Consider the following 6000-nt stretch of genomic DNA (forward strand, 5'->3'; position numbering starts at 1 on the left):
TGAAGCTCTCTGCTTGTAAGGAAAATGTATATTACAAATAAAAAAATTTTTTATTCACATATACAATATGTCTACTTTATGTCTGCATCATAAAAGTGACGAGTTTTTACTTTTGGAAGACACCAGAGGGCTTCAAAGTTCAGCAGCAATTTTCCAATTTTTCACAAAATTTTCAAACTCACTATTTTTCAGGGACCAGTTCAGGTTTGAAGTGGATTTGAAGGGTCTTCTTATTAGAAATACCCCACAAAAGACCCCATTATAAAAACTGCACCCCCAAAGTATTCAAAATGACATTCAGTCATCATTTTAACCCTTTAGGTGTTTCACAGGAATAGAAGCAAAGTGAAGGAGAAAATTCACAATCTTCATTTTTTACACTCGCATGTTCTTGTAGACCCAATTTTTAAAATTTTTACAAGGGGTAAAAGGAGAAAATGTATACTTATATTTGTAGCCCAATTTCTCTCGAGCAAGCACATACCTCATATGTCTATGTAAAGTGTTCGGCGGGCGCAGTAGAGGGCTCAGAAGGGAAAGAGCGATAAGGGGATTTTGGAGAGTACGTTTTTCTGAAATGGTTTTTGGGGGCATGTTGCATTTAGGAAGCCCTTATGGTGCCAGAACAGCAAAAAACCCTCACATGGCATACCATTTTGGAAACTAGACCCCTTGAGGTACGTAACAAGGAATAAAGTGAGCCTTAATACCCCACAGGTGTTTCACGACTTTTGCATATGTAAAAAAAAAATTTTTTTTTCACTAAAATGTGTGTTTCCCCCCAAATTTCACATTTTTCCAAGGGTTAATAGCAGGAAATACCCCCCAATATTTGTAACCCCTTCTCTTCTGAGTATGGAGGTACCCCATAAGTTGACCTGAAGTGCACTATGGGCGAACTACAATGCTCAGAAGAGAAGGAGTCATATTTGGCTTTTTGAGAGCAAATTTTGCTCGGGGGGCATGTCGCATTTAGGAAGCCCCTATGGTGCCAGAACAGCAAAAAATACCCACATGGCATACCATTTTGGAAACTAGACCCCTTGAGGAATGTAATAAGGAATAAAGTGAGCCTTATTACCCCACAGGTGTTTCATGACTTTTGCATATGTAAAAAAAAAGAAAAAATTTCCACTAAAATGTGTGTTTCCCCCCTAATTTCACCTTTTTGCAAGGGTTAATAGCAGAAAATACCCCCCAAAATTTGTAACCCCATCTCTTCTGAGTATGGATGTACCCCATAAGTTGACCTGAAGTGCACTATGGGCGAACTACAATGCTCAGAAGAGAAGGAGTCATATTTGGCTTTTTGAGAGCAAATTTTGCTCGGGGAGCATGTCGCATTTAGGAAGCCCCTAAGGTGCCAGAACAGCAAAAAAAAACACACATGGCATACCATTTTGGAAACTAGACCCCTTGAGGAACGTAACAAGGGGTACAGTGAGCATTTGCCCCCCACTGGTGTCTGACAGATCTTTGGAACAGTGGGCTGTACAAGTTTTCATTTTCATGGACCACTGTTCCAAAGATCCGTCAGACACCTGTGGGGGGTAAATTCTCACTGCACCCCTCATTACATTCCGTGAGGGGTGTCGTTTCCGAAATGGGGTCACATGTGGGTTTTTTGCATTTGTCAAAACCGCTGTAACAATCAGCCACCCCTGTGCAAATCACCTCAAATGTACATGGTGCGCTCTCCCTTCTGGGCCTTGTTGTGCGCCCCCAGAGCACTTTGCGCTCACATATGGGGTATCTCTGTAGTCGGGAGAAATTGCGTTACAAATTTTGGGGGGCTTTTTTCCCTTTTACCTCTTGTGAAAATGTAAAGTATAGGGCAACATCAGCATGTTAGTGTAAAAAATAAAAAAATTTTACACTAACATTCTGGTGTAGACCCCAACATTTCCTTTTCATGAAGGGTTAAAGAAGAAAAAGCCCCCCAAACCTTGTAACGCAATTTCTCCTGAGTACAGCGATACCCCATATGTCGCCCTAAACTGTTGCCCTGAAATACGACAGGGCTCCAAAGTGAGAGCGCCATGTGCATTTGAGGCCTAAATTAGGGATTTGCATAGGGGTGGACATAGGGGTATTCTATGCCAGTGATTCCCAAACAGGGTGCCTCCAGCTGTTGCAAAACTCCCAGCATGCCTGGACAGTCAACGGCTGTCCGACAATACTGGGAGTTGTTGTTTTTCAACAGCTGGAGGCTCTGCTTTGGAAACAGTGGTGTACCGGATGTTGTTATTGGGGGAGGGGGGCTGTGTTGGAGTATGTGTATATGTAGTGTTTTTAACTTTTTATTTTATTTTGTGTTAGTGTAGTGTAGTGTTTTTAGGGTACAGTCACATGGGCGGGGGATTACAGCGAGTTTCCCAGCGCAAAATTTGCTGCATCTCAAGATGCGAGAAACCCACTGTAAAAGCCTCGCCCATGTGAATGTACCCTGTACATTCACGGGGGTGGCGGGGGGGCTTGCATCAGCTGTTGCAAAACCACAACTCCCAGCATGCATGGTCTGTGTTAGTGCATGCTGGGAGTCATAGTTTTGCAACAGCTGGAGGCACACAGGTTAGGAAACACTGAGTTAGAAACAGACAATGTTTCCCAACCAGTGTGTCTTCAGTTGTTGCAAAACTACAACTCCCAGCATGCCCAGACAGCTGAAGGGCATGCTGGGAGTTGTAGTTCGGCAACATCTGAAGGGCCAGATGTTGCTGAACTAAAACTCCCAGCATGCCTGGACAGTCAGTGCATACTGGGAGTTGTAGTTTTGCAACAGCTGGAAGAGCACAGATTGGAGACCATTATACAATGGTCTCCAAACTGGGGCCCTCCAGATGTTGCAAAACTACAACTCCCAACATGCATGGTCTTTTAGTGCATGCTGGGAGTTATAGTTTTGCAACAGCTGGAGGCACACAGGTTAGGAAACACTGAGTTAGAAACAATGTTTCCCAACCAGTGTGTCTCCAGCTGTTGCAAAACTACAACTCCCAGCATGCCCAGACAGCTGGAGGGCATGCTGGGAGTTGTAGTTCGGCAACATCTGAAGGGCCAGATGTTGCTTAACTAAAACTCCCAGCATGCCTGGACAGTCAGTGCATGCTGGGAGTTGTAGTTTTGCAACAGCTGGAAGAGCACAGATTGGAGACCATTATACAATGGTCTCCAAACTGGGGCCCTCCAGATGTTGCAAAACTACAACTCCCAGCATGCCCAGACAGCCAAAGGCTGTCTAGGCATGCTGGGAGTTGTAGTTTTCAGACTCCTAGAAGCAGCAGTGAAGATCTTCACTGCTGCCTCTGAGGACTACATACTTACCTGCTGGTCCCGTCGCTGCTCGCCCACGTGGCCGGTCCTGCCGCTGCTCCTCGGTCCTGCCGCTGCTCCAGGTAAGTCCGCCGGTTCCCACGTGTTCCCCCCGTGTGCCGCAGGTCCCCGCGAGCCCCTGCAGCCTTCGTCCCCTGTTCTGCCCGACTTCCAGGGGCGGGCAGTGCGGGGGATCTGAACTTTCACCCCAGATCACTGTGATTGGTCCACAGGGACCAATCACAGTGATCGCTGACCAGGACCATCAATTGATGGTCCTGGGGGTGAAGCAGAAGTTGTCCCCTGCTGGAAACAGCGGGACTTCTGCCAGTTAACCCGTGCGATGCTGCGCATCGCCGGGTTAACTGCATGTCATTTATAAACGCCGGGATGCGCGAACGCACTGCACAACCCGGCGTTTATATATGACATTCTGCGGGAAGGGGTTAAGATGTCATAGAGACATGTCAGAAGTCATGATCACTGATAATCTGGGTTCTAAGACCCCCACCAACAAAAGGGGCAGAAGCACTCGATTGAGTGTTGTGTTCTTTTTTTCTGCTTTGCTCTCCTCAGAAAGCCAAGCCAGCTATATGTACGGATTAAATGGATGTCCATTAGACTTTCTGCAAATCCATAGGCTGCTGGCTCAGTTTTCTGAGAAGAGCCAAGCAGAAGCTAATGGATACCAAGCACAGCAGAGAGCTTCTGTGCTTCGTTCAAAGGTCAGTGGGGTGTCAGCACCTAAACCTTCAATGATCATAACTTAAGACATGTCTCTAAGACATCTTAAAAGTTTAAAGGGGATAACCAGCTAAAATAACTTATCCCCTATCCGTCTCTACAATTATTGTAATGTCTTCATGAATGTAGCCATATGAGGCTGTGTTTTGTAGGATGAGTAACTGATTTTGAAGGGAAGAGAAGTATTTAACGTTTTTCATGCGGAAGATGCATATACTAAACCAAAATAATAAAATTAAAAGAAACAATGTTTCAACGGTGTTAAATTTGTCTATTCTTCATGAATGTAAACAGTTTTTGTACCATATTGTCACTCTGCCTGTTTGTTGGGAAATATGCAGTATCCCTGTACATGTGTCAGTAAGTATATTTTATACTATAGTATACAGTGGGGCAAAAGATTATTTAGTCAGCCACCAATTGTGCAATTTCTCCCATTTAAAAAGATGAGAGGCGCCTGTAATTTTCATCATAGGTATACCTCAACTATGAGAGACATAATTAGGAAAAAAAAATCCATAAAGTCACATTGTCTGATTTTTTAAGAATGTATTTGCAAATTATGGTGGAAAATAAGTATTTGGTCAATAACAAAAGTTCATCTCAATACTTTGTTATATACCCTTTGTTGGCAAATACAGGGGTCAAACATTTTCTGTAAGTCTTTACAAAGTTTTCACACACTGTTGCTGGTATTTTGGCCCCTTCCTCCATGCAGATCTCCTCTAGAGCAGTGATGTTTTGGGGCTGTTGCTGGGCAACACGGACTTTCAACTCCCTCCAAAGGTTTTCTATGGGGTTGAGATCTGGAGACTGGCTAGGCCACTCCAGGACCTTGAAATGCTTCTTACGAAGCCACTCCTTTGTTGCCCGGGCAGTGTGTTTGGGATCATTGTCATGCTGAAAGACCCAGCCACATTTCATCTTCAATGCCCTTGCTGATGGAAGGAGGTTTTCACTCAAAATCCCACGATACATGGCCCCATTCACTCTTTCCTTTACACGGATCAGTCGTACTGGTCCCTTAGCAGAAAAACTGTCCCAAAACATGATGTTTCCACCCCCATGCTTCACAGTAGGTATGGTGTTCTTTGAATGCAACTCAGTATTCTTTCTCCTCCAAACACAACGAGTTGAGTTTTTACCAAAAAGTTCTACTTTGGTTTCATCTGACCATATGACATTCTCCCAACACTTTTCTGGCTCATCCAAATGCTCTCTAGCAAACTTCACACGGGCCACATCTGGCACTGTATGATGGCGGCGTAGAGTGTGTTACTGATGGTAGCCTTTATTACTTTGTTCCCAGCTCTTTGCAAGTCATTCACTAGGACCCCCCTGTGTTGTTCTGGAATTTTTGCTTGCTCACCATTCTTGTGATCATTTTGACACCACAGGGTGAGATCTTGCGTGGAGCCCCAGATCGGAATATTATCAGTGGTCTTGTATGTCTTCCATTTTCTAATAATTGCTCCCACAATTGATTTATTCACACCAAGCTGCTTGCCTATTGCAGATTCAGTCTTCCCAGCCTGGTGCAGGTCTACAATTTTGTTTCTGGTGTCCTTCGACAGCTCTTTGGTCTTGGCCATAGTGGAGTTTGGAGTGTGACTGTTGTGGACAGGTGCCATTAATACAGGTAATGAATAGAGGACAGAGGAGACTCTTGAAGAAGTTAAAGGTCTGTGAGAGCCAGAAATGTTGCTTGTTTGTAGGTGACCAAATACTTATTTTCCACCATAATTTGCAAATAAATTCTTTAAAAAATCAGACAATGTGATTTTATGGATTTTTTAGGTATAGTTGAGGTATACCTATGATGAAAATTACATACCTCTCTCATTTGTTTAAAGGGGTACTCCGGTGGAAAATGTTATATATTTTTTTTTTTAATCAACTGGTGCCAGAAAGTTAAACAGATTTGTAAATTACTTCTATTAAAAA

Source organism: Hyla sarda, chromosome 7 (assembly GCF_029499605.1).
Source record: "Hyla sarda isolate aHylSar1 chromosome 7, aHylSar1.hap1, whole genome shotgun sequence".
NCBI classification, from domain to species: domain Eukaryota; kingdom Metazoa; phylum Chordata; class Amphibia; order Anura; family Hylidae; genus Hyla; species Hyla sarda.